The sequence below is a fragment of the Saccopteryx leptura genome, chromosome 6, assembly GCF_036850995.1.
Source record: "Saccopteryx leptura isolate mSacLep1 chromosome 6, mSacLep1_pri_phased_curated, whole genome shotgun sequence".
NCBI classification, from domain to species: domain Eukaryota; kingdom Metazoa; phylum Chordata; class Mammalia; order Chiroptera; family Emballonuridae; genus Saccopteryx; species Saccopteryx leptura.
The window spans coordinates 127,973,812-127,985,056 of NC_089508.1; the positions used below are offsets into that span (position 1 = coordinate 127,973,812).

An 11,245-nucleotide genomic window follows, 5' to 3' on the forward strand; every position below is an offset into this window, starting at 1 on the left:
AGGGGCGATGCTCTGCCCACCAGGGGGCAATGCTCTGCCCCTGCGGGGGCGTCGCTCTGCCGCACCAGAGCCACTCTAGCGCCTGGGGCAGAGGCCAAGGAGCCATCCCCAGTGCCCAGGCCATCTTTGCTCCAATGGAACCTTGGCTGCGGGAGGGGAAGAGAGAGACAGAGAGGAAGGAGGGGGGGTGGAGAAGCAAATGGGTGCTTCTCCTATGTACCCTGGCCAGGAATCAAACCCGGGTCCCCCGCACGCCAGGCCGACGCTCTACCGCTGAGCCAACCGGCCAGGGCTCTTTTGCCACTTTTTAATTGGATTGTTTACCTTTCTGGTGTTGAGTTTTAGAAGTTCTTTATAAATTTTGGTTTCTAACCCCTATTAGACGTGTTGACAAATATGTTCTCCAATTGTGTGGGTTGTCTTTTTATTTTGTTCATGGTGTCTTTTGCTGTGCAAAAGCTTTTTAGTTTGATATATTGCTATGATAGATATCGGAAAGTTTACCATCTATATTTTCTTCCAAGATGTTTATGATTTCGTGACTTATATTTAAGTCTTTTATCTACTTTGAGTTTATTTTTGTGAATAGTGTAATTTAGTGGTCTAATTTCATTTTTTGTGCATGTACCCATTCAATGTTCCCAAGAACATTTATTAAAGAGACTGTCTTTACTCCATTGTGTGCTCTTACGTCCTTTGTCAAATATCAATTGTTCATAAAGGTGTGGGGGGTTTTTTCAATTTTGATAATTGTTTATTTCTTTCTTTTCTATGGATTGCTAATGTGCAATAAGTGTCATTATGAAAATAACCAAAATGAGATAAATGTGACAAAAGGTTGACAAAGTGTCAACAATGGGAGAAAGCGTTGCAAAAGGAGAGGACTGCAATGCTACTTATGTTCTTGCAATAAAACTAGCAACACCCATTTCAAGAGAGTTATCTCAACTCCAATTTCTTCCCCTCAAGAACTATTTGAATCTCTTTGGCATCCAAAGTCTCGTAGGTCAATAAAGCTTCTGCTAGGTTCTTATGCTCTTTTGCATGCGTCTTCAAGATATGTTTTGCTCATTCATATGAGTCCCTCAGGAGGATTCGGATTTCTTGTTCAATAGCTGACTGTGTTTCTGGACTCAGTTTCCCTGTATCACTGTAGGTCATAACTCCAAGCTTTTCACTCATTCCAAATTTGGTAACCATCCGCTTTGCTATTTTAGTTGCATTATCAAATCACTGGAAGCACCTGTTGTAATGTGGTCAGTCCCAAATATCAGCTCTTCTGCCACCCTCCCGCCCATGCTGACGTCCATTTGTGCCAGCAGCTGTGCTCGGATCTCTTTCCATCTGTCATTCTCAGGCAACAGGGACACATGTCCAAGTGTTGGTCCTCGTGGCATGATTGTGGCTTTGTTGATGGGCATTGCATCTTTAGTGTAATATGCAATAATAGCATGGTATGCGGTAATGGTTTTGTTTTTGTTATCAATTTCCACACTTCTATGTTCAGGCCCCATTAGAATTTTATCTTTGGAAAACTCCAGTTCTTTCATGGTGACCATTTCTTTTCCATCAACGGCTGCCTTTAATGCAGCTTGGTTCACAAGGTTCTCCAACTCTGCTCCAGAAAAGTCAACGGTTCCTCAAGCTATGATTTCTGGATCAACAGATTGATCAAACTTTATTTTACTGAGATACCATTTCAAAGTTTGTTTGACCTTTTACATCTGGCCTTGGAACTGTAACCTGCATGTCAAAATGACCAGGACGAATTAAAGCATTATCTAATGCCTCTGGGAAATTTGTGGCTCCTATAATGATAACTCCTTCATTGGGTTTAAAACCATCCATTTCAGCAAGAAGTTGATTTATAGTCTGCCTTGAATATGGATACATTGGCGATTCAATTCACTTCCCACCAACAGAATCTAACTCATCAATAAATATAACACAAGGAGCATTTGCTTTTGCTTCCCTAAAAAGATTTCTTATGCGGCTGGCTCCCACACCCACAAACATCTCATCAAATTCTGATCCAGAAGCATAATAAAAAGGAACATCAGCTTCTCCAGCCACAGCTCAGGCAAGAAGTGTCTTCCCTGTTCCTGGTGGTCCAACTAAAAGAATTTCTTTTGGAAGTTTGCCTCCAAGCACAGTAAATTTTTGTGGACTTTTCAAAAATTCCACAACTTCCTGTAATTCCTGTTTAGCTTCCTCTACTCCTTTAACATGCTCAAAGGTGACATTTTTCATCTGGACAAGATCTACTGCAGAATCAAGCTCTGTTGTTGTCCGGAAGTGGACAGATAGAAATGGGTTTTTTAAGAGTCCATAAATGCCAAACAACAGCAGAACAAAGAGAACCAGATAAGTTCGTCTTAGAGAATCATTGGTTTTTTGTGTTAGGGCTTGAGCTTTCAGAAAACCCTCTGCAAAACCAGTTTTAAATGCATCTTGGTGAGCTTCAGGTATGTTTTTGGTTTTCATAAGTTTGTCCAAAGTCTCAACATCTGATCCCCTGTCCCGCAAAAGAAATCTCTTCACAAATGATGGTGCTAAGTACTGAGCTTCTGCTAATCTTTCAGAGGTGGACTGCAGACGTTGTGTTCTTGATTTTAACATTTTAAAATCTCGAGACTGTATGAAAACTGGCCAGTACTGAAGATCTGAACAAAGGCTTTTAAGAGTTCCTGAATGTTGTTTATACAAGCAAGAGGAATGTAAAGTACTGAATACATCTATGTAACCATATTTATTTTCAAAGAAAGACTGTGCAGAGACATAAGGTGTATGCCAATGGGAAGAAATGTTTTTGCCTTTACAAAATCCAGGAAGTAGACTGTCTACCAATTGATCAATCTGTCCCATTTTTAATTCAGATAATCCAAGGTCCCTCAAGTTAAGCACAGGGTCATTGCTGGGAGCCTCCTACTCAGGAACCACTTCTCCATGCTGGTTTTGAGAAATGGACGCACTGGCAGAAGAGGTGTTTTTTGGTGAATGGAAGGCAGTGATGAGATGACTCAGAGGAACTGTAACCTGGGGCTGCACGGTGCTCCAAAGGGAAAATATCTCCTTCAGGCCCTCAGCGACCACACCCGCCTGCTGATAGTGCCCTTCTGTCCACTGCCAGGCAGGGAGGCGCCGAGCCCCTTTTTTCTCCTTCTTTCCTTCCCTCCCCTTACCCGCACTCTAACTAGAAATGGAAAAACAGGTGTGGGTTTATTTCTGGGTTCTCTGTTCTCTTCCATTGACCTGTATGCCTGTTCTTATGCCAGTACCAAGTTGTTTTGAGTACAATGAACTTGTAGTACAACTTGACATCCAGAAGTGTGATACCACCCACTTTATCCTTAATTTTCAAGATTACTGAGACTATTCATGTTCTTTTTTGGTTCCATATGTTAACTGCAATTTTAAAATAAAATAAAATTTAAAAAGGGTTTTGCCCTGCCTGACCAGGCGGTAGCACAGTGGATAGAGCGTCGGATTGGGATGTGGAGGACCCAGGTTTGAGACCCCAAGGTCACCAGCTTGAGCATAAGCTCATCTGGTTTGAGCAAAGCTCACCAACTTGGACCCAAGGTCACTGGCTTGAGCAAGGGGTTACTTGGTCTGCTGAGGGCCCACGGTCAAGGCACATATGAGAAATCAATCAATGAACTACTAAGGAACCGCAACGAAGACTTGATGTTTCTCATCTCTCTCCCTTCCTGTCTGTCTGTCCCTATCTGTCCCTCTCTCTGACTCTCTCTGTCTCTCCCACACACACAAAAAAAAGGCTTGGCCTTAGCTGGGTAGTTCAGTTTGTTGGAGCATTGTCCTGATACGCCAAGGTTTAGAGTTCAATCCTGGGTCAGGATATATACAAGAGTCATCCAATGAGTGTATAAATAAAATGGAATCAATGTTTCTTTCTCTCCTCCTTCCTCTCTCTCTAAAATCAATGATTTTGTTGTTGTTGTTGTTTTTGATTGATTTTTTTAATTAAAAAAAAAGTATGAAGTTCTCTGGGATTCCAACCTAGTTTGCAGCAACATGGCTAAATGCACCAGCAAAGTAGGAATCGTAGGCAAACACGGCACCCATTATGGTACTGCCCTCAGGAAAATGGTGAAGAAAGTTGAAATCAGATACAATGGGTCCTTCTGTGGCAAAACCAAGGTGAAGAGAGGAGCAGTGACTAGGGTTCCTACCTGCACTCAGCCGCGGGCGGTACCTGGACCCGCGCACCACTTTTGCCATCACAGCGCCACCTGCTGTCAGGAAACTGAAGGAACTGAACGACCGGCGGAGGACCCACAATTCGAAACACCGCTCTGGAATAATATATGGGTTAATTAATGTAACCAAAAACAAACAAACAAAAAAAAGGTCTGGAACAAAACAATAAATAAATAAAATTTCAAAAAAGGTTTGGTGTGTTCACCTAGATGCACAGAAACAACGGACAGGGCTTGCCTAAGCAAAGATAAACTGTTTATTTTATTTTTTTTTATTTTTTTTACATTTTTTTTATTTATTCATTTTTTTAGAGAGAGGAGACACAAAGAAAGAAAGAGACAGAGAGAGGAAAGAGATAGAAAGAACAGAGGGAGGAGCAGGAAGCATCAACTCCCATATGTGCCTTGACCAGGCAAGCCTAGGGTTTTGAACCGGCGACCTCAGCGTTCCAGGTCGACGCTTTTACCCACTGTGCCACCATAGGTCAGGCTATTTTATTTTTTTAGAAATTTAATTTAATGGGGGTAACATTGAAAAGATAATCTTTTTACTAAAGAATTGATAAGCCTGGGGTGAGACTACTCACCATGACCTGCTAGTTAGCAATTTAAGGTCAGATCACCCTGTAAGGTTCTTTTCCATAGAACCTCTTTTTTCTTCCACACCCTATAAGTCCAGGGGAGCCCCTGAAGCCCAACTTCAGGTGTGACTGAGCAGTCTAGAGCAGCCCCTTCTGGGGGGTGGAGAGGAGGCACCATCCTTCCCTCTCCCCATCACCATCACTATTGCCACCTATCCCAAGACCATCTGTGCCCCTTCCACCCCAGCACCCAGACTCCTTCCTGGCTCACCTCAGACGAAGGGCCACTTTAAGGCCTCTGTAAGCCCCGGTGTTTTTATGTTTGACAGTTTAACCCCACATTGCTGCACACATACTAAGATTTAAAATTTTTTTTGAAAGGATATTGATAATTTTGCTCTTGAAACCATTGATGATGAGAATGGCATCAAGAAGCATTAGACCAGTCAGACCCGACCTCGGTTTGGCAACCTTGGTACTTGAGTTCTGGTTAAGAAGGAATTCAGAGTCAAGACTCAAACTATAAGAGAAAGTTTATTTAGAAGTCACAAGTAGGAGAAGTGAGTCGTAGAAGAAATGGGTTTAGGAAACAAGTTACAGAGGCAAAAGAAGAGCCCTTGGAGTTTAAGAGTGAGAAGAGTAAAGGTAACACACCTGGGAGAAGAGGAGGGGGACAGGGAAGGTGAGCAGGGGCTCCTGAGAGGGAGAACCCACTGGCTACTCTGTCCTAGGGCTTTTAAGGATGGGACTTTAGGGGAGGTCCTAGGGGAGGATCTCAAAAGAGTATTCATCAGCTTTCCAAGCGTGTCCCTTCAGGGTTGTGGTCTCCAGTGATTGGTCTGTGCTAGGGCAAGGGGTCATCAGTCAGTGCAAGTGGGTCCTGAGGGCTGCCATGTCATTGCTTGTCTGGTTTTGCTACTTTTCTGGACCTGAAGCTGAAATACAACTGAGACCTAGATGTTATCCTTAAGCATGAATGCTTAAGGGGTGGTTGTACAAGGTCCCCCCATGGAAGCCACATGAGGCCATTCTTGGGCCCCTTGTTCCTAAAACAGAATAATAAAAGGCTGGGAAAATTCCTTGGCAAGTAGAATGCGGAAACTGAGATAGACAGCTGAAGAAACTGGCCAAGCAGTTTACAGCCAGATGCAGAGTGTCACCTCCTCAGAGATAACATCTAGGCCTCAACTGTATTTTTGCTCCAGGCCCAGCTGGGTGATATTCCTTGGCCCTGGTGGCCAGATGGTCTTGGGAGCTCAGACCTGGAAAAGCTGATGAATATTCTATTGGAATCCTCCATTAAACTCTCAGTCTTTAAAAACCCTCAAAACAGAGGACCCAGTGTTTTCTCCCTCTAAGGAGCACACTCCAGCCTTTCCCTTCCCCCTCCCTTTCTTCTTACCCACTCCACTCTTCTCCCCCCACTCCAGACGTGCATCTCCTATTGCTGGATCAAAGAAGGACAAAAACGCCCAGACAACTTGATGAAGTAGGATTTATTTAGCCAGCAAAGCAGCGTGACCCCAAAAGAGGCAACCAAATATGTGTTCTCTGAAGTTAGATTTCTTACATCTTGTATACCTTTTTCAGAATACAGGTTTTCATGCAAGGGGCTCGTGATCCTTTTGTCTAGAGGTACACATCACTCTCAGGACTCCAGGGATGGGAGGGTGAGTTTTAGGTGGCTTCAGAGGATAAGTGTTGGAATTTTTAAATTAAGCTATGTAAACATTGTTTCTTAAAAGCTTTTGAGAAAAGGGGAAGGGGTTTTCAGATAAGTTTTATCTTCTTTGCTCTGTGTAGCAAGTGGCCCCAGTCACCTTTCAGAGAACTATTGGAAGTAGTTATTCTATAACTGGTTGACTCAGTTGCTCCTGCAGGCTCCCTTCCCTTGCATTCTTCTTGCTTTTTCCTCCTCAGGGACAAGAGGTAGGGGCCCCTGACTTTTCCTTCCTTACTCCTAAGTTCTAAGCATCCCCATGAGACTTACAACCAGGGTAGCAGTGGGCAACAGCAGCTCCAGCTCACCCCAGGCTAAACCCCCAATCCTGTCTCCAAGGCCCCTTCTTTTCTCAAGTCATATTTTTCCCATAAGGCTCCTAGAGAACCAAGGCAGCCCTGCCTAGGCCTCCTCTTGTTGCTTCTTCTGTTCTACACCCTTCCTTGTTCACTGTCCTCAACTTTAATAAAAGTACTCTCAAGATCACCCAGACTCAGCCCTAGCCGGTTGGCTCAGTGGTAGAGCATCAGCCTGGCGTGCAGGAGTCCCGGGTTCAATTCCCGGCCGGGGCACACAGGAGAAGCACCCATCTGTTTCTCCACCCCTCCCCCTCTCTTTCCTCTCTGTCTCTCTCTTCCCCTCCCGCAGCCAAGGCTCCATGGGAGCAAAGTTGGCCCGGGCACTGAGGATGGCTCTGTGGCCTCTGCCTCAGGCGCTAGAATGGCCCTGATTGCAACAGAGCAACGCCCCAGATGGGCATGCCAGGTGGATCCCTGTCGGGTGCATGCGGGAGTCTGTCTGACTGCCTCCCTCCCCATTTCCAACTTCGGAAAAATACAAAAAAAATAATAATAATAATAATAAAGAATTCAAGTGAGAATTTTTGAGAAAAAAAATATATATATATCACCCAGACTCATGTTGTGAAATTTTTTTTGTACAAAGTCAAGAACCTATTAGGTTGGCTGAGAGGAATTGCACAAGGCCAGGAGAAATAAAACAATGGACTGTATTAACCATATCTGGGTGCAGATGGGCTGAAGCCAAAAAAGGCATCAGCCTCAATAAGAGGGAGTCTGGAGGATTTATAGAGTTTGAAAGTTCCTCCTGAAGTACGCGTTGCTAGGGAGCTGGTAGAACTTCGTCTGTTCCTTGAAATTTAGGTGGGTCCATCTGCAATTACTCAGTTCTAGGAACACTGGAGTGGTGTTTACAGCCATTGAGTTTCTCAACCATGTCCACTCCTCTTGGGTTAGAGGGTGTGACCTGCAAAGTCCTAGCGAAAATGAAAGTGAGGAGGGGCAAAATGGAGCTACTTTTTGTTCTACTGAACTGAACCCACATATTACCATTTGGCCCTAGGCAGACCCAAAGGGTCAGGTCTCTTGTCCAGTAACACTATTATTTCAAGGGGATCTACCACATAATTAGCAACATGCCAGGGGAGGAAAAGTCAGGGGAAAGTCCGAGCTACATGGCTGGTGATATGAAAGATCAGAGGTTCCAAACTGATGAGGGGAGAAAAGGTTACCCTTGGAGTGAGGTCCTTGTTTTCCCAGTGTTGTCTGTTGCTACTCCCCCCCCCCCCCCCGCCCACTGGGGCGTTCCGCCCTGGTGGCCTGTACCTGGCCCATTCTTCTTGCTCTGTCTATGTCTGTCCAACTGCCTACTACAAAACCATTAGGTGAATTGATTTAAGTTTCAATGTGGAGTTCTTGTAAAATGAGAAAAACCTAGCCCATACATTTTTTTCAAATGTAATGGAATTTTTTATAAATATTAAGTTTAATAATTAATAAGGTTGACATAATGTTATAATGGGACATTTGATTAAGAATTTATTGATTTCCGTTTTGCAGTGTTTTATTTTAGAGACAATAATTTTTTTCAACTGTCAAATTTTCAAATGGGTCTCTCTGCAGGTCTGATGCCATGGAGTCTTGATGTGGGAGCACATGAGTAACCTGAACCGACAGGTCTTCCCTGTCTTCCTCACAGAACATACAGCCCTGTACAAACACACACACATATACACACAAATACTCCAGATGAGTGTAACAGAATGAAATGTTCCCTCTTTCTGATGGCCTGCAGGCTATTAGCTCCTGCTATAGATATGCTAATTATCTGGAGGAATTCCAAAATGGCCTCTCTTGCCTCATGTTTCAGACTTTCCTAAAATATCTCAGACAAGCAGCATCTGACCTCTGCATACTCCATACTTCTTGCTAAGTGGTCCCAGGCAGCAGTAGCGGCAGTTGGCCCTGGTTCACAGCTTGGCCTCTCTTGGGCACCACAAAGCCCAGCACAAGTAGCAGCCTGTAGCTCATGCCAGGTGGCCCCAAGTAGGTGACTAAGCTTATACCTCCTAAGAGGTTCCAGAGCGAGTGCACCTGGTGAACAGCTTCAGACCATGCTCAATTACAACCCAACCACCTCCATGAGTGACACACTCAAGGAGAAGACTCAATGAGCACCAAAGCCCCACTAAAGCAAGTCCTGCTCTGTAGGGTAGACTACACTATAGTCATAGCTACACAACCAATTGGCCTGGGGTTCAATACAGCTCAATGATGCCAACAGCATTCAAAGCTCAACTACAACAGGACAGTGCACACAGCACACACAGGGCTGCACCTTGAGGACCCACCTTGGTTAACAGGGGAGCCTGTGCCACTGGGCCCTACAGGACACCTACTCCATAAGGCCATTCTGCCAAGTCAGGGAGGCATAGCAGCTCTACCTAATACATAGAAACAAACATAGGGAAGCAGTCAAATGCAGAGCCAAAGAAACATGTCTCAAACCAAAGAAAAGGAGAAATTTCCAGAAAATGAATTAAATGAAATGGAGACAAGCAAAATACCAGATACAGAGTTCAAAACAGTGGTTATAAGGATACTCAAGGAACTTAGTGAGGACATAGAAACCATAAAAAAAGAACCAATCAGAAATGAAGGATACACTAAATGAAATGAAGAATAATTTACAGAGAATCAACAACAGAGTAGATGAAACCAAGAATCAAATCAGTAATTTGGGAGACAATGAAGCAAAAAACAGTCAGTCACAACAGCAAAAAGAAAAAAAGAATCCAAAAAAAAAGTGAAGATAGTGTAAGAACCCTCTGGAACAACTTCAGGCACACCAATATTTGCATAATGGGGGTATCAGAAGGAGAAGAGAGAGAGCAAAAAATTGAAAACCTATTTGAAAAAATAATGACAGAAGACTTCTCTAACCTGGTGAAGGAAATAGACATACAAGTCCAGGAAGTGCAGCGAGTCCCAAACAAGATGAATCCAAAGAAACCCACACCAGACACATCATAATTAAAATGCATAAGTTTAAAGACAAATAGAGAATCTTAAAAGCAGCAAGAGAAAAGCAGTTAGTTACCTATGAAGTTACCAGAAAGGTGACCAGGCCCTTCCAGTCCACATAGGGCCAGAACAGGTAGGTTCTCGACTTCACACAGGAAAAATTTCACAAGTTCAATTGACTTTAAGAGTACATTTGTTAAAGCTGGGGACAATGAAACAAGAAAGGGCCTAGAATAGAAGAAGCAACAGGAGGGAGCTTAGGTGGGGCTGCCTAGGCTCTCTAGAAACCTTATGGGAAAGAAATGAGTAGAGGAAAGGGATGCCTTGGAGACAGGATCAAGGGATTAGCATGTGATGAACTACCACTGCCCACTGATCCCCTGGTTGCAAGTTTCAATGGGTCCCTTAGAGTTTAGGAGATACACACCTGTGGGGGAATAAGAGGAGGAGGAGGGAGGGAAAGTCACCAGCATACTCTCAGGAGGGAGATCATGTGCCCTGGGACCTTCATTTTGAGGGTTGTTAAAGGCTGGGGATTTAAGGGAGGTCTTAGGGGAGGATCTCAATAAATATTCATCAGCTTTAGGCTGATGTGCCAAAAATGAGATTTATTCCCTTAACTTCATTTTTCCTTGCGTATGGCTGGCACAGATAGTACTAATTGGATTTCTGCTGTCTGTCTCCACATAGAGTGACTTAAGTTATTTACCTTCTGGTTGGGGAAGAGTCATGTAAACCATTTACTCTTGAGACTTCAAAGCAGCTCTATTGGTAAGGAGACCACATTTGGAAGAAGCCTACAAGTCATACAGAGAACAGGAAGGCAGAGAAGCATAAGTCATATGCTTCAACAAGATAAATCCACAAAAAAAGTTCTGGATGAATCAGAAGTAATCAAATTACTGGATGCAGAGTATAAAATAATGATTGTTAGGATGCTTAAGCATCTCAAAGCTATAATAGATGAACTTAATGAACACCTCAATAAAGAAATTGTAAGCATCAGCCTGACCAGGCGGTGGCGCAGTGGATAGAGCGCAGGACTGGGATGCGGAAGACCCAGGTTCGAGACCCCAAAGTTGCCAGCTTGAGCACGAGCTCATCTGGCTTGAGCAAAAAAAAAAAAAAAAGCTCACCAGCTTGGATCCAGGGTCACTGGCTTGAGCAAGGGCTCACTTGGTCTGCTGAAGGCCTGTGGTCAAGGCACATATGAAAAGGCAATCAATGAACAACTAAGGTGTCGCAATGAGAAACTGATGGTTGATGCTTCTCATCTCTCTCCGTTTCTGTCTGTCTGTCCCTATCTATCCCTCTCTCTGACTCACTCTCTGTCCCTGTAAAAAAAAAAAAAAAAAAAAAAAAAATTAAATAAATAAATAAATAAATAAATAAAAGAAATTG

At 43.6% G+C, this 11,245-nt stretch overlaps 2 pseudogenes; one reads left to right on the plus strand and one right to left on the minus strand.

Annotated features, from left to right (window-relative positions):
- Positions 1-853: 853 nt before the first annotated feature.
- LOC136376660 (ATP-dependent zinc metalloprotease YME1L1 pseudogene) lies at positions 854-3,194 on the minus strand (annotated as a pseudogene).
- Positions 3,195-4,035: 841 nt separating this feature from the next.
- Positions 4,036-6,294, plus strand: LOC136377170 (large ribosomal subunit protein eL43-like; annotated as a pseudogene).
- Positions 6,295-11,245: the final 4,951 nt, after the last annotated feature.